Source organism: Acinonyx jubatus, chromosome E2, assembly GCF_027475565.1.
Source record: "Acinonyx jubatus isolate Ajub_Pintada_27869175 chromosome E2, VMU_Ajub_asm_v1.0, whole genome shotgun sequence".
In the NCBI taxonomy this organism is placed as follows: Eukaryota; Metazoa; Chordata; class Mammalia; order Carnivora; family Felidae; genus Acinonyx; species Acinonyx jubatus.
Window position 1 is genome coordinate 56,048,529 of NC_069396.1, and position 18,929 is coordinate 56,067,457.

At 37.1% G+C, this 18,929-nt stretch overlaps 1 protein-coding gene across 1 annotated transcript in view; it reads left to right on the forward strand.

Annotated features, from left to right (window-relative positions):
- LOC113593334 (KRAB domain-containing protein 5-like) overlaps positions 1-18,929 on the forward strand; it is a 69,421-nt gene that overhangs the window by 32,621 nt on the left and 17,871 nt on the right. The window lies entirely within an intron of this gene.

The window sequence follows — 18,929 nt, forward strand, 5'->3', positions numbered from 1 at the left end:
CTCCAGGCTCTGAGCTGTCAGCACAAACGTGGGGCTCAGACTCACAAGCTGTGATATCATGACCTGAGCCAAAGTTGTATGCCCAACTGACTGAGCCAACCAGGTGCTCCAAGAGCTGTTTTTTTGAAAGAATAAACCAAATTGATAAGCCCTTAGCCAAACTTCTCAAAAAGAAAAGCAAGAAGACCCAAATAGATAAAATCACCAATGAAAGAGGAGACATCACAACCAACACCACAGAAATACAATTATAATAGAATATTGTGAAAAATTATATGCCAACAAACTGCAGAGTTGGAAGAAATGGACAAATTCTTAGACACTCACACACTACCAAAAATCAAACAGGAAGAAATTGAAAATTTGAACAGGTCCAAAACAAGCAAAAACATTTGAATCAGTTATCCAAAATGTTCTGACAAATAAGAGTCCTGGGCCAGGGGAATTCTACCAGACATTTAAAGATTAGTTAAAACCTATTTTCTTCAAAATGTTCCAAAAAATAGAAATGAAAGGAAAGCTTCATTCTATAAAGCCAGCATGACCTTGATTCCAAACCAAAGACCCCTCTAGAAAGAATTGCAGGCCAATATCCTCAATGAACCTGAATGCAAAAATTCTCAACAAGATATTAGCAAATCAAATTCAACAATACGTCAAAAGATTTAGTCACCACGGTTAATTGGGACTCATTCCTGGGCTGCAGTGCTGGTTCAATGTTTGCATATCAATCAATGTGATAAACCACATTAATAAAAGCAAGGATAAGAACCAGATGATCCTTTTAATATATGCAGAAAAAAAGCATTTGACAAAATACAGGATACTTTCTTGATAAAAAAAAAAAAAAAAAAAAACCCTCGGGGCGCCTGGGTGGCTCAGTCGGTTAAGCGTCTGACTTCGGCTCAGGTCACGATCTCCAGGTCTGTGAGTTTGAGCCCCGCGTCGGGCTCTGTGCTGACTGCTCAGAGCCTGGAGCCTGTTTCAGATTCTGTGTCTCCCTCTCTCTCTGCCCCTCCCCCGTTCATGCTCTGTCTCTCTCTATCTCAAAAATAAGTAAATGTTAAAAAAAAAATAAAAAAAAAACCTCAGGAAAGTAGTGATAGAACATACCTTAACATCACAAAGCCATCTATGAAAAGCCCACAGCCAATATCATCCTCAAGGTGGAAAAACTGAGCTTTCTCCCTAAGATCAGGATTGTAATGGGGGTGTCCACTCCACCACTGTTGCTCAACATAGTACTGGAAGTCCTAACCTCAGCAGTCAGAACATAAAAATAAATAAAAGGCATCCTAATTGGCAAGAAACAAGTCAAGCTTTCACTTTTTGCAGATGACATGATACTTTCCATTGAAAACCTGAAAGACTCCACCAAAATACTGATACATGAATTCATTAAAGTTTCAAGATATAAAATCAATGTACAGAAATAAGTTGCATTTCAATACACTGATATTGATATTGAAAGATACCAAGAAATCAATCCCATTTCCAATGGCACCAAAAACCATAAGATACCTAGGAGTAAACCTAACCAAAGACGTAAAAGATCTGTACACTGAAAAGTACAGAAAGTTTATGAAAGAAAGGGAACCCAGTCTCATGTGGATGTTCTGCCAATGATTTGTTTGCCCCTGGCTAGTGGAGGCATCTCAAGGTCCCATCCAGCAGCTGACCAGACCTTGTTGGCCTATGGCACTTTTGCTGTTTTTATTTTTGAGGTATCTACTATAATATTTCTTTTCTCTTTCAGTTTCACCTTAGCCCACAAGTGCACACCATTTCTATTATTTGTGATAAGCTGAGGACAATACAAGTGTTCAAATTCACCTTATTCTAATAATAAGGCAATGAAGTGCAATGGAGGTCTGAATTCCAACTGTAAATGTTTTTTTGTAATATAACATTTTCTAATCTGCCTAAATCTAGTGAGATTTTTATTACACAATTTGATTTGCACATCAATACAATATTAGACTTGTGATTATATAGATGAAGGAACAAGAATTTAATTTGTAATGAAATAAATATTAGATATATAAAGCACATATAGTGAAAACGGGTAACAGTAAAGGGAGACATCATTTTGCTCAGTCACTAGAGAAAGCCTCTGACACATCCTGTTTTAAAGCATCGAATTTATCGTTCTTGCTGATAGAGCAGAACACAAAACAAATATGGATCCCAGGGCTGACTTTCAGAAGTTCCAGCATAGATAGCTTACTATAGTCACCCAATTTGGAAATCACTAGGGACCAGTAAATCACTGCATGAAGGAGTGAATGAGGTCCTTTTTCCTTAGTGTCAGTAAGCTAGGATTATTGTCTCTTAGATTTTCTGGAAAGGACTTCCCATTTTCTCAAATATTCAAAAGAAATATATTTCAAATCTGAGCCCTACACAAGCATGTATGTGCTTAGCTCTTAAATACAGAAGAATGATGAGTTTTAAAAATTTATATTATAACTTTATACAGTCTGGACAGTATTGGCCTGAAGAGAAGTTGCTAAACTGTACAATATTTGGTATAAAAAATGGATTCAAGAGAAATTACTAGGAAATGCTGACATACTGAATATACACATTGTTCTTTTAATATATCCCATTATATGGAGAGCAAGAAGTATTGCATTTATAAAGCGAGGAGTTTTTTTAGGGTTGTAGGATTTGTGACCCTTTTACATTTTTTTCTGATATAGACACATCACCCATCACCTGTCCAAGACTTTGTGCATTTGGTCTTCACCTACAAATATATATGTAAGGAAAATTCATGTCAAAATCAATTGTTCTATATTAAAGACACAGGATAAAATTTAGAATTAAGCTGTCATGAACACACACACATACAAGGTTAGTTTATTTTTATTTTTATAATTTTTTAGAGGTTATTTATTTTGAGAGAGACAGAGATAGTGCAAGTTGGGGAGGGGTTGAAAGCAAGAGAAAGAATCCCAAGCTGCCAGTGCAGAGCCCCTCTGGGGCTCAAACTCATGAAACTGTTAGATCATGACCTGAGTCAAAACCAAGAGTCACAAACCTAACAGAATGTGCCACCCAGGCACCCTACAAAAGGTTAGTTTTAAAAGACTGAGCATATCAAAAAGTTACCTTTAAGAAGATTATGAGGAAAATGTGTAATGACTCTTATTATTTAAAAAAATTTTTTAAACATGTATTTATTATTGAGAGACAGACAGTGAGTAGGGGAGGGGCAGAGAGAGAAGGAGACACAGAATCTGAAGCAGGTTCCAGGCTCTGAGCTGTCAGCACAGAGCCTGACACAGGGCTCAAACTCACAAACCACAAGATCATGACCTGAGCCGAAATCAGACACTTAACTGACTGAGCAACCCAGGCGCCCCCGTAATGACTCTTGACTACAGTGCTTTCATTTTGCAGTGAGAGAAGTAAGTTATCTAGCTGGGAAGACCTCTCTTGGTAAATAACACCATGTGATGACACCAGAGAAATTTCTTAATTGTTTGGTTGGCTTTCATCATAAACTCATTTTCCCTAGGACTAGTCCAGTTCTGGTTATAACAGTTTTCAGAACTTGAGAGCTTTTCTGGTTCTGGTTCTGTGTGTGTGTTGTTTGTTTCTTGGCTGCCAATGCAGAACTGTTTCTGATCTAGTTTCCCACCTGCAGCCCATTAGGCTGCATGTTACATAATGGACGGTGTTCAGTTAGGACTCTAATAAAGGATGATCATTTTCCTTTGTAATACTGCATGGCCCAATATACTGTAGAGTCAGGAAAAGCACATATTCCAGGTCTGTGTCAGAAATGACTCTTCCTCTTAGAAACTTAAACTTCTTCATAGTGTTTTCAATGTAAATGCTTGATGCATTCTGTAGATGAGATTCTGAATGAATCCAAAGACAGAGGACATTAGTTCCTTCATTAGACAGGGACAGAGTGAATAGCACCCAGCAGCCATTACCGGAATTCCCATTCACAACACAAATAATTTAGTTGGTCTCTCAGAGGAAGAATTGAAGAATGAGTCCCTTAACATCCTGAGCACTTTGAATTTAGGCAGGTTAAGTCCAGAGAAAACCAAGACACAAAATACAATCAACAAACTCCAGGATGACACCTGAGGGAGCAAGGTCATTCTAAGTAGCACATTCATTCACAGCTAAAACCCCTTAGGTGGTGCTGAGCATTTAAGCCCACTAGGAATCAAAATAAACCATCACAATGGGGAAAAGGATGGAGAACCATCTTCCAACAATCTGGTGGGATTCATATTTAACATACATGGATGACATATTTGCAAGTATCTAAGTAAATAGGAAATTATACTAAGGATTTTAATGCTCAAGTGGCCTTGAAATACTTAATTTGTACATTTATGCATCCACCTCCAGAGAACCATCTATATTAAACCTCGATATTAAATTGAATGGAATACATATTTTGACTGCTACTTAGAAGTTTTTCAAGAAAACACTGACTACATAGTATCCACACAGGAAATAAATAAGGAACCTTCTGAAATAGTCACAAAAACGGAGTTCAAAAATATCAACTCCTCTACAAGTACATCCTATCGCTCCAGCATCTTTTTATACTTTTTATACTTGAAATGGGATGCCAAGAAATGAGGCATTTAAGTCAAATTCTCTGTCAGAGAACAAGAATTCTTGTTGTCTTGAAGGTCCTTCTAACTGGATTGGAATCAAATTGCCATGAGACAGACTGACAGGAGAAAATCAAATTTAATAGGTGTATGTACAGGAAATCCACATAAACATGCAATTCTAAAGACTGGCCGGAAAGACGATGTACAAATATAATGGTGAACTATGGGTAGGAGTCTGGCTCTTTGTAGGAAATTAATGCTTTTCACAGAGGGATAAGAAAAGCACATATTTGGTAAATAGATGTTTGTCCTACCTTACAGATGGGTCACTGAGATAAGCTTTGGCTCTGTTAATAACTCTTATTCTGGGAGGACCCCCAATATAGATTCTTCTGTGTGGTTAACAAAAGGGGAAACGTTCTTTCTAACCTGTAGGTTCTCAACTTTCTTCATCTCCAATTATCCACAGGACCAAGTAGCACAATGTGGGGATTAGAGGTGGAAAGGCTGTCCTAAACCCATCAGTTCCCCCATAGAAACTTCCCGAGGAGTTTCTGATATTAAAAGTTGATGTGACAGTCTCATGTCATTGATCCAGCAGTTTAGTCTTGACTGATCAGTTTAGTCAAAATCATTTTAGGAGGCAACAACACAAGTATATTGTCAAAGTTAGTTCTGTGGTTCAAGTAATGTTATTAAATGAGGCATTTATATGAAAACAAAGTAAAAACTATGCTTCATATTTAGATCAATTATTAAATCAGTTTCTGACTTCTAAGGGTGGCTAGTGGCACAGACGTCTAGATGTCAGACTTGAATCATCTTCAGATACAGTAGGGCAGGTAGGGACAACCTGACAGATCTTCCTGTATTATAGTGCAAACACTTCTGGCAATCTTTTCAGTGGCCCATAGAACCACAGCACTAAGATTGCCTATATATGAGCTATTACGACAATTTCTTTACATCAAATCACTTATATTAAGTTTGCAGAGCTTCAGGAAAAGAGGCAGTTTTAGTTTTCAAATGATTTCAAGTCAGGAAGGTAGGAGACAAATAAAAATATTACTTTGGGGAGAGGGGCATCTGGGTGGCCAAGCCTATTAAGTGTCTGGCTATTGATTTCGGTTCAGGTCTTCACCTAGCTGTTCCTTGGATTGAGCCCCCTTTTGGACTTTGCCCTGATTGACAGTGAGCAGCCTGTTTGGGATTCTTCCTTTCTCTCTCTCTCTTTCTCTCTCTCCTCCTCCTCCTCCCTCACTCATGCTCCCTCTCAAAATCAATAAACAAACATTTAATAAATGTGTTACTTGCAGAATTTCTAGCCAGGTATTGGAGGACACTAGAAGAAATCAGGATCTGGTCCAGGTTATGATGAATAGTATTAAAATGAAATACCTACAAAGATGGATTATTGAAAATGTTTTTCACTCTAGTCACCCTCCTTTTTTACCAAACAGAGCCAAACTGACACTAATTTGATTGCAAACTAGGTGTATTTTAAGAAAAAAAACAAAACAAAACAAAACTCAGCCTGTGTATTTTAAGAAAAAAACAAAACAAAACAAAACTCAGCCTGTTTATTTTCATGAGTGCAGCAAGTATAGAGCTTTTACTTTAAAACCAGCTTTACTGGAATTTTTCTTGAGGAATCACTAGATTGAACTATTAATAGCCTTTCAAGTGTATAAAACAAGCCAAATACTTGCCATCAGACTTTGTCTGCAATACCTATATATTTGGGTGAATTCCTGTATTCTTGAGGTCTCCAAAATATCCAAGCCTTATTGAAGCTTTTAGGAAATGAATTTTTTTTTACATTTATTTATTTTTGAGAAACAGAGTGAGACAAATCATGAGTGGGGGAGGGGCAGAGAGAGAAGGAGACACAATTTGAAGCAGGCTCCAGGCTCTGATCAAGAGCAGTCAGCCCAGAGCCTGATGCAGGGCTCAAACCTACGAATTGTGAGATCATGACCTGAGCCTAAGTCGGATGCTCAACCAACTGAGCCACCCAGGCGCCCCTAGGAAATGAAGTTTTTGATTCACCTGCTAAGGCTGTTGGGAACTCTGTAAGCAAGGTATCATGCTCATACTTCCAAGGGGCTTTATTAAAGTCAATCAGAGGTATTTATAGCTGTTTCTACCTTTGTTGTCCTTTCTTGCCATTTGTGACAATGTAGACAGACCTAGAAAGTATTATGCTATGTGACATAAGTCAAAGATAGACTAATACCATATGATTTAACTTCTATGTACAACTAAACAACAAAACACAGAAACAAGAGGAGAAATATACTCATGAATATTGACTTTGTTTTGAACCAAGTCCACACATAATCTCAAGAACTATAAAAATTCCAAGGTTGCACACATTCCATGATGTAACAAGTTGGTTTGTAACCATTTTCCAATCCTGGCTGAAGACAGGAAATTCCTAGATCAAAATCTAAGGATCTTATGGGTCACGACATAGCAAACACCTTCAACTTCTTGATCACTTTAATTTCACTTCTCAGCCCCCACCTTCAATTCCTATGGGTAGATGCTGCACATGCAGTGGGTTTGTGTTACATCTGTGAGACCCTGAGCATAGGAAACCCTAGTATCTTAAATGAACATCTAGCATATCTGCTTGAACATTGCTGTGGAAGGAGACATGTGTTTTCATACCCAAGAAACAAATCTGTCCTCCATCCAAGAGCAAGATGCTACCATTATATTCCAAAATTTACATATATATGTACACACACACACACACACACACACACATAACTGGAATGACATTAAAATAAGAACTTTCGGGGCACCCTGGGTGGCTCAGTTGGTTAAGTGGCTGATTTCGGCTCAGGTCATGATCTTGCAGTCCATGAGTTCGAGCCCCGCGTTGGGCTCTGTGCTGATAGCTCAGAGCCTGGAGCCTGCTTCTGTTTCTTTGTGTCTCTCTCTCTGCCCCTCCCCCATTCACGTTCTGTCTCTCTCTGCCTTTCAAAAATGAATGTTAAAAAAAATTAAAATAAGAACTTTCAATGCTTCTATACATAACCCTTAGAGAAACTTAAACTCATAGAGAAGAATCTCTCAGCAATATCCACCAGTTTGACCTTGTTTTGGCTCCTGCATAATTTTCCCATGTGTACACCACCTCATCAAGCACTAATTCTGTCATTAACCTGACACAGGATCTGGAATAAGACCTATTCAATTTACACCACGAAACATTTTCCAAGACTGTGATCAGCAAGATTCAATGCAGAAAAATCAGGTGACCTATAGCATTCACTTTTTCAATGTCACCGTGGGTACTACATTCAACCAGGTAAAGATATCCTAATACCCATGATGGTCTACCTTGAATTTCTGTAGTGAACTTTCTAAGGGAGATGGATGAAGAAACACCTGAACTGTGCAAAAGCATAGGACTTACATGTATCTGATAAGATGAGAGAACTTTGTATTCCTTACCCAGGCAGAGCAGGTCCTAGATACCATGAAATCATGGCACATTGCAATAAAAGGGCTAATAGTGCAAAACAGATCAGAATTAGGACATGTGTTCACCAACCATCTATAGGGAATATTAAAAAGTACAACACAGAGATAAAAGGTGGAGGACACTGTGTGAAATCAAACAGAGGGGTGATCACAAGGACAAAAATACTGTGGATGGCTCTGAACCTAGATGAAGATATGGAAGAGACAGTGGTCTTATGAATGCACTTGACCTACTGCTTCTACCTGTACTGGATGAAAATCAAAGATATGCTGGTCCAGTTCATAAGGTCACAACATGATCTCAAGAAATAGTAACAATGCTGTATATAGCAAATATATGATTTTCTTCAGATATTCAGAACAGTACCCAAAATACATTTGCCTTCATGATGTTTTGCTGCTCATTTTGTAGTGACATACAGAGGAAAATTAAAAACTCAATGTATCTGGAAGCTTTTACTTTAAGCTCCTTCCAACCAGGTTGATGGGGCTAATATGAATGGTCTGGAAGTCACCAAAGATGCGCATTGTACCACAATGGATACACCCCTGGCCATTCTACAAACATATCAGAAATTGTGCATCAAAAATCATGGCAGAAATCTTTTCACCCAAAAGTTTTCACTGTGGTTCAGACTCCTTTAGAGACAATGACCAATGGGTTGACTACACTCATTTCTTTGGCAAAAAAAAAAAAAAAATCTAGAAATCAATGTACACTCAGTAAAGAGAGAGATAATGGTAAACGAGCAATTGGTTTGCCAATATTCTACATATGCTAGAGTCTGTGACATGAAATTATTGCTATTGTCAAGACCTTGCAGGTCATTCTGTCATGGATATAGAGGAATAAGCATTGATCTAAGCAAAGAGGTTCATTTAAGGCTTTTGACATCAAAATTGACATTGAGTATGTCATCTTGTGAGATTTCTAAACATCACCAGAGGTAGAAAAAGACAGAGAAACAACAAAACTCTGTTCTAAGATCACGCTGATGTCAATCCATGTCAAGAAATGACTTATGCAAGCAAATGAAAAGAAAGCACAATACAACATATTCATTAACATTGTAGTTTGTTAGCCATGTTGGGGGAAAAAGAAAAGAATAGAAAATCTCAGTCAGTACACACACCACACAACACAGGGATTTTTAATACATTTCTTATTGAAATTGTAAAGATAATGGTATTTTTAGAAAAAGAAAAAGGAATGTGACTCTGTGGTCTCAGTATAAAGGAAGATTTCTAATAATGATGAAAAAAAAACCCACTAATCATGAAAAGGAAGTATAGAGGACAAACATTTATGTTTCTTGATCTCAGTGGCTTACAGACACGTGATCAGCTTGTGAAATTCCCTTGAGATGTTCACTTATCAATTGTACATGTGACTTTACTTAAAAAAAAAAACTCCATTAAAAAATAGAAGTAAATAGATAAGTATCAATGTATATATACTGACAAATTGATACTAAATGTAGAAAGTAATTTTACACATTGACTAGATTTTAAAAGCATGCTTCAAAAAAAGCATGCTTTAATTTCTATCTAAAGCAATATGTTACTGAGTACACAATGCCCACAGAAATAGAATGATATGTAGAAGTATTTTCTGAATATGAATACAAGAAAACACAGGTAACAAAAAATAAAAAAAAATGTATATAAGATGTAAGAAAAACAAACGTGGTAAATCTAAGCCCCAATATCTTCACTGGAATATTAACATAAATAAACACTATGTTCCTGGTAACACTAAACTTTGCTTGAAGATAGTACATTGGAATTTTCCTAGAACTATACCTAAAACAGGATGATAAAATTGAAAAAACAAACAAAAAAGACAAACAAAAACCATGTAGTCATAACCAAACAACCAGCAAGACAATATATCATATAAAATAATTTTTAACAAACAAGGATTTTGTAATTATACTAATAGTGTTATTTTCAATATTAAGTTACATTATTTCAATATTTTACTTCATGGATAACAAGCAATCTGTGTGTATGCATATTTATACATACACACAGATATATACCTCCCAAATATAAATAAATAAATACACACACACACACACACACACACACATACTTACGTGTATATATGTATATATGCATATATCTGTGTGCGTGTATGTGTATATATAAATATATAAATACAGATATATATATAACACATACATATATATGTGTGTGTGTATACATGTACAAATATAAACACATGTATATATGGAAACCTTTCTTTTTTAGCTCATGAGACATAAAAACATTTATCACAGAGAACTGACAGATGGACATCATTAGGATGGTGATATAGGTAGTTCCCACTTCAGTACTTCTCAGAAGAAACTGAATTGGCAATTATTCACATTAGACATCACTGGGCAAATCTCAATACCCCAACATAACAGGTAGTGAAAATGAATTCTTCTCCTTCCATTGAACAAATGTAAATGGGAGTAGAACATGCTACCCTACTTTATTTTACTGGTTTCTACAACTGATAGACATTCTCTTTCCACTCAGGTCCAAATGGGTGTGAGGATGGCCTAGGCCATGAAACAACATACGGACATCTAGCCTAAAAACTGGGTAAGCTGTTTAGAGCAGAAATATGCTCAATATTGGTGACTGGTGACCTGCTTCCAGACTAATCAGTGCTCTGCACACAGTTCAGAGACAGGATTAAACTTGTCACAGGGCCAAGTGGAAGTGAGGGAGGTTTCTGCCAGCTGTGGGTCAGGATCCTTGGAAGGTCACCCATCAACACCAGGTCAGACCTATGTTGGGCTTATATACGTGCAATGTCAGTGCTTTCGGGAACTACCCACAGGTCTTGCTGGTTCTGACTATTAGTGTCCAGCAGCTTTCTTCTTCAACATCAACTTTGTCATATGACATCTTCAAGCTATGCCCACAATGTTTAAGTCATCCAATATCCCCTCTCCATCAACCCCCATACATCTGGGTCTGTCAAACTACAGTTACCTATGGCATCCAACAGCATCTAGTCCTTAGTACCACTGGGGAATTCATTAAATCATAAAGAAAAAAGGATCTGACTTCCCTCAATCCCAGAAAACCACCATGTTGGTTCCCAAGTCCACATCTCTGTCACAAGAAGTTTCCTAAGACCTTACTTACAGTGACCAAAGGGAGCCTCCTACTCTGTCCTTCCTTGCCTTTCAGGACTTCTCCATATTTGCTTTTAGTAACATCTATCTTCCTCTCAAAATATACTATCCTCATGTTTTATCTGTCCTTATAACTCTCTCAGTACCAAGTGCCTGAAATAATCCTGTGGTCCATTGATGGTGTTTTTTCTGTTCTTCCAGGGAAGTGGTGACAAAATGGTATTTAAATATTAGAGATGGACTCAAATGATCTAATTACCAACCATTTCCTATTATATTAACAAATTCTAGAGGCACCTGGTGGTTCCATCAGTTTAGCATCGGACTTCAGCTCAGGTCATGATCTCACATTTTGTGAGTTTGAGCTCCGCATCAGGTTCTGTGCTGACAGTGCAGATTCTGCTTGGGATTCTTTCTCTTTCCCTCTGTCTCTCTGTCTCTCTTTTGCAAGATGATTAAATAAACTTAAAAAAATTAAAAATTCCAAGCTACTAAGAACAAACAAGTGCCTACAGGGCTTACATGGGAGGGGAAGATTCTCCTTAACACAGCAAAAAAAAAAAACACTGTGATGGCTACATCAGTGGAATGGGGATGAGGAGACAGAAGAACTGGAGATGATTTGTAAAGAAAATGAGTAAAATTTATCCTTCTATAACTCAGTCTCTCATGCAGCCTAGGACAGATGTCCTTCCCCACAAAAAGAATTTGTGCCAATGCTTCAGCCTAGATGTTTTTTATTTCTTATCTTGGACTGCACCAATCTTAATAGAATATTGTTTTCTTCCTACATTTAGAACATCTACTAAATTCTCAGCACTGTCCATGTCTTTTTCCCTTGAAATAAATGTGAAAACAACCCATGACTCTCCAAGTTTTCACCTTATCAAATTGTCCTACTAAAGTGAGTAACATGGATGGTATCATTTCCAAGAAGGGAAAAGAACATTAACTAAAGAAATCTTACTCAGTGTTCTTCTCCAACTGAGAAGGAAGGAAATGTATCGGTTAAACTACATGGAATATGCTCCCTGTAGAATTACTCCTATATTCAAATTAACATTTGATCACCATGTCATTTCATGCAAATAATCTTAAAATCCCTGAGCAAGTCATATAAGCAACAGTTCATGAACATTGGAACATGAAAACAGAGTAGATCCTACATGACTAATAGCCAGGTAGATAAGACAGGATTTGTATGGGGAGATTCTCAAACCAAGATACACAGAGATTTAGGGGATATAAGTTTAATACAAACAATGTAGAGAGAATTATTCCCATTATAAACCTGTAACATTTTTGATTGTCAGGAAATCATCAATTTTGAAATTTGAAATATCCTCATTTGAACTAATATTCCCATTCCTTCTGAAGATACAGGTTTGCATACACACATATACACATGCATACTTCTTCCTAATTAGTACCGTCACTCCAAAATCCATCTTTAGCTTAATATAATATATTGCATTCTGGGCATATCAAAATCATAAAACTCTGTTCTGTATGCTCACCAAAACCACACAAGCAAAAACAAAACAAAACTAAAGAACACATAGGATAAGACTAGTGATTGAGAATTCTGTAGATGTGTCTTATATTTGTAGTGACTTTGTTGAATTCACAATTGTTAAGTAGAACCCCTGTGTATTATTTTGTGAGCCATGGATCAACAAACAACAATAACAACAAATTGAAATAATTTACTGCTCATAGATAATGGAGAATGTACACAGTATGCCATGAGAGTAACATGGAGAGGTCAAGATTGAGTGCAGGCAGAGAGAATGGCAGGGATTGGGGCAGATGCCTTTTTGGGGCACATGGTTGAACTGCTTCAGAGTTCCTGAGCTAAGTCTAGAACGCACAATTCAAATAAAAATGAAGGGAGAATTGGAGACTCTGTGGGGCTCTTCTCTAAGGGGCGCACAAGGTAAATATACCGAGAGTGGGAACTCTTCTACAAATTATGGTCGGGGAATTCCTATGAAGAACTTCTATTTGCTCGTGACTGTGGGGCTGTTCTCTAGTGTGTTTGCTATCGGGTGGAGCTAGAGTCAGTTCAAACCCCCTGCAGCCAGCCTGGTTATACATTATGGATTCCAAGTCAGCAGTATCCAGAAATTGTTCAGCTATACTCTCAGTAACAGTCCTATATCATCCTTATTAAAAGCACCTAATGCCCCAGCACTTACAAAAAGGAAGAAAAGATATAATATGTAAACTTTGGGAAAATTAAGTTCAAATAATTTGAGGTTTACCACCACTGGGAAAAGAGATTATTAGTGATATCACCCCACTGCTTAAAAAGCACCCCTTGAATAATGCAGGTGTTTGGTGTTCCCACCACCCATGCAGCTGAAAATCCGTGTACAAGTTTGACTCCCCAACACGTTATTTTAATAGCTTACTATTGGCAAGAAACCTTATCAAAAATAGTCAGTTAACACATATTTGATATGTTATAGTTGCTGTATATGGTATTCCTATAATAAAGGAAGTTCAAGAAAATATTTAAAAAGTCAAAAGGAAGAGAAATTATATTTACAGTACTGTACTATAAATAAATCTGCCTATAAGTGGACCCACACAGTTCAAAACCATGCTGTATGAGGGTCAAGTGTAATTTGGGTTACTGTCTGTTTACCTGCAAACTTCATGAAGGTGGGGTAAGCTAAGGCTGGTATAGGATAACACTTCTTTCATTACACAGCGTAAAATCCATTCAGGGTTATTAATGGGTATATATTAATTTCAAATACACTCTAAGCAAACTACTGCAAAATCACTGTATGACCTTGGCCAAAATACACATTACGGTTTGTCAAGAACCATTCTTGTTCTTCTGATATAATGATCTGTGAGTTGTACTTTCCATGCTACCCAAATTAAGGCTAATTATTGAGTAAAAGTAGATTTACAATAATCTTACATCCTTTTATAGAAGAGTAGCTATACTTTCCTCAGATATCTGTGAAAATGTCTTTATTTTAACTGCATAAATAATATTCTTGACTTGTAACAATTGCTATTATGAAGATCTACTCAGATTTTCATGAGTTGCTACCGTATTTTTTCTATACATTAATTAGCAAAACATTTAAATTCAGAATGTTTCTCTAACTTAAAAAAACTTTTTTTTAATGTTTATATTTGAAGGAGAGACAGAGCAGGGGACAAAGAGAGACAGACAGGGGAGGGGCTGAGAGAGGGAGACACAGAATCTGAAGAAGGCTCCAGGCTCTGAGCTGTCAGCACAGAGCCTCAACAATAGGCTATTTCCATGGAAAAGTAGGTATGGTTTTAAGTTCTGGGGACTCAAAAGATACACAGAGATTTTCAATGGTAGAGGGGTTAGTGCCCCTTATCCTATACTGATGTAAGTAATCTCGGTATTTTAACTTTGGATTTTTCTCTGTAATAAACACTCTGATTTAGAATCATGTTTGAAAAGTGGTATTGACTTACTGCTTCCTGCTGTGAATTCTCTGATTTTGTTTAGATTTGCCTTTTCATTACATAGATTGCCAAATGTCTACATATTTCAAGTTTTTATCCTTTATAAAGACTCTGGTTTTTACTGATGTGTGTGTTAAAACCCAAAGTCTTTCCTTATTCATTACATTTCTAGGGTTTCTATCCAGTATGTTTTCTTTACTTAAGGTTCTGTTCCAGGTAAAGACTCTGCCAGTATTCTTGCTATGTAAGTTATCTCCCCAGTATGTCTCATGTTGAATACTTTTACTTACAAACTAAACACTTCACCACATCCTTTACATTTGTAGGGTTTCACTCAGTATGTTTTTCCGATGTTCAGGAAGTTTTTAGTTGTGATTAACAACTTTGCCATTTATTTATTTTTGTGTATGTGTACACCTACATATATACCTACATCAGTCAGGCTTCTCCCCAGTATGTATCTCCTTAGGTCGATAAAGACTTTGCCTTGTTTAAATTTGTTACATTTCTTCCCATTATGAAATCTCTACTGTTGAGTGAATTTTGAAGAACAGTTAAAAGCTGTCCCAGAGTTATCAAAACCACAATGAGATACGACCTCACAGCTGTCAGAATGTCTCACATTAACAACTCAGGCAACAACAGATGTTGGTAAGGATGCAGAGAAAGAGAATCTCTTTTGCATTGCTGGTAGGAATGTAAACTGGTACAGCCAGTCTGGAAATCAGTATGGAGGTTCCTCAAAAAACTAAAAATAGAACTACCCTACGACCCAGCAATTGCACTACTAGGCATTTATCCAAGGGATACAGGTGTGCTGTTTTGAAGGGACACATGCACCCCAATGGTTATAGCAGCACTATTAACAATAGCCCAAGTATGGAAAGAGTCCATACACATACATACAATAGAGTATTACTCGGCAATCAAAAAGAATGAGATCTTGCCATTTGCAACTACGTGGATAGAACTGGAGGGTATTATGCTAAGTGAAATTTGTCAGTCAGAGAAAGAGAAAAATCATATGACTTCACTCATATGAGGACTTTAAGAGACAAAACAGATGAACATAAGGGAAGGGAAACAAAAATAATATAAAAACAAGGAGGGGGAAAAACAAAAGAGACTCATAAATGTGGAGAACAAACTGAGGGTTATGGGAGGGATTGTGGGAGGGGGGTGGGCTAAATGGGTAAGGACACTAAGGAATCTACTCCTGAAATCATGGTTGCACTATATGCTAATTAATTTGGATGTGAATTAAAAAAATACAATTAATTTTTTTTAATTAAAAAAAAAAAAGCTGTCCCAGAGGTCTTATATTTGCTAGTCTTCTCTGCAGTAAGGATATAATGTACGATAAGATTTGAGCTTTCATAGAAGACTTTTCCATAGCTTTTACTTTCACACTGGTTCTCTGGAGATGGAGTTCTCTGATGTTTATTAGGACTTGACCCTCGATTCATATTTTTCCCACACTCATTGCTTTTGTAAGTTCTATCTCCATTATTAACACCTCAGTAATCCAAATGATACCGTCCTCACTAAAGGCCTTCCTAGAACAAAGCACATAAATGCTTGCTCCAAATTTAGTATTATATGATAACTATTGAACACTGATGTTTGGATAATCTCCACCCCCCCACCCCGGAGTTATCAAAATTAGAGACTTTGAAACAGGGGGAATTATGCGTTGGTGGAAGAATAATGAACCCTCCAAACAGCCCTTCTCAAATCAATCGTATTTAGAATTTTTATCTTCCTTTTCAAATGCCAAATTTGTGGAATTAATCCAGTTTTATATTTGAAGTGCCTTCAGCAATTACTTCTGGTATGGACGAGGTGATTTTCCTGCATTTCCAAATGTCCTTCCAGAGAATGTGTAGGTTTAAAAATGGATTTTTGGATTTTACTTCAAAGACATTGTTCTGCAAATATAACTGACTTAAGGAGGGGTTTTCCCCCAAATGTTTTCTATACTTGATCTCTTCTAGCAGTAGGATTTCATTACAAGTAATTGTCTCTTTTTGGTTACATCCAGTATAATATACTTTCTGCATGTCTTATGCCCCCTTCATCTTCCTCATCATTTTCTTAAGTAGAAATACTCAGAGACACAGCTTCTACTTCTTCCCATATCACTGTACCAAATGACTCTCCTTTGGTACAGGAGAGTCTCCTGGTGCCAACAAGCCTAGGGTGTTACAGAAAGATACAACTAAAAGATACAAAAGAAGTCATTGCAGTTACTACACTGACAGGCATATATGTAAAAAGGCTAATATGCAAAATTAATACCCATGATAGGACATCAGCAGAATAGAGAAATAGTAGGCAACAGGACTTTACTCTTTCATGGAGACAAAATATAGACCAAAGAACCTTCTTGAGTGCTCCAGAAGCCAGTTAGCAGAACACAGCACATCCAGACAAGTGTAAAAGAAGATCCACATTGAAAAAACAAAGAACGTGTAGGACACTTGCCTACAACAGATGCTCACCCTCCCTGACACTCCATGGCAACACTGTGAGAAAAGTCTTCCCTCTGTCGAGGAGAGAAACAAATGTATGTTCAACGATCTGGTTTCTTTGTTGTCTTGAGGGACTTGTTTCTGTCATGCACGGCATGGAAAACAGAAGAAATGAGAGCATCCTCTGGATACACTGTGGTGGCTGCTCAGACAAAAGGTGAGCATTTGTTCAAACACTGGAGAGACTGCAGAGCTGAAGACAGAGAGAGGAAGGTATCACGAGCTCTAAAGAGTAACTACACTTTTTAAACTTTGCAGTTACAGAAATTCAGACATGACAAATGCCCAGAATGTGTCACTGTCCCCAGAATTACTATAATTTGTGTTCTTCTGTACAACAAAAGTCCATAATCCTGAGCCCAGAGGCTGTAGGTTTTTTTGTTTGTTTGTTTTGTTTTGTTTTACCTTTGGTGGGGTTTTTTGTTTGCTTGTTTTTTTTTTTTTTAAATTCACAAATATCAACCAAAGATATAAAGGGATACAAAGAAATAGGAAATTGTGTTCCAACTAGAGGAACAAAATATATCTCCAAAACTTGTATTAAATTAATAAAGTAGTATTAATTGCTTGATAAAGAATTAAAAATAACCATCATAAAGATGTTTATGGAGGAAGAAGAAAAATAGATATGTAACTAAAATATACCAGGAAAACTATTCATGACCAAAATGTAAACCCAAGGAAACAAATTATAACCAACAGTTAACAAGAAATTGGGAGACAAAAAGTATAATTACTGAATTTAAAAATACACTAAGGGGTCAGTGACAGACTTGATCAAGCAGAAAAAAGAATCAGACAACCTAAAGTATTCTTGTATTAAACTATCTGCGAAGAATCAAAGGACAGAGTCTAGAGACTCATGCAACACCAACTGGTAATTCAATATGTACATTAAGGGAACTCCTGAAGAGAGGGGAGGGAAAGGGGGCAGAGCATTGACATCAAGAAGTCAAGTCTATATGTGGAAAGAAGAGACAAATGATACAAGCTCAGTCAATTCACAGCAGGATAAATGTCAAGACATGAACACAGTGACATCTTATACTTAACCTATCAAAACTCACAAGTGAAAAGAGAAATTTGAACCAGCATGGAAAAAGCCACTCATCTCTTACAAGACAGCTCCTGTAAGACTAGTATTGGGGTTCTCAGTAGACCTTATGGAGGCAGTACGTGGGCCAATGTATTCAAGTATTGAAAGGTCAAGACACATCCATTAAGAATACCCTACCTGGCAAAACCGTTTTCCACGAATGTAGAAATAGAGACTTTCCTAATAAAAACCCCTCTGAGTTTACAAGTAGACCTGCCCTACAAGGAATATTAAAGGAGGTCCTTCTGGTTGAAATAATAGGATTGTAAATAGTAACTGAAACCACATGAGAACATAAAACTCTCTGCTAAATATAAAAATTTACACAATTGGGCCACTCAGTTGGCCCACTCAGTTGGGTGGTGACTCAGTTGGTTAAGTGACCGACTTTGGCTCAGATCATGATCTCAAGGCCCATGAGTTCTACCCCCCATCAGGCTCTGTGCTGACAGTCCAAGCCTGGGGTCGGTTTCAGATTCTGTGTCTCTGACTCTCTCTGCCTCTCCACATTTGCACTCTCTCACTCTCTCTCTCAATAATAAAAACACATTAAGAATTTTTTTTTAAATGCACAATTATAGAAACCTGTCATGTTGTAATGAGGTAGCACAAGTCA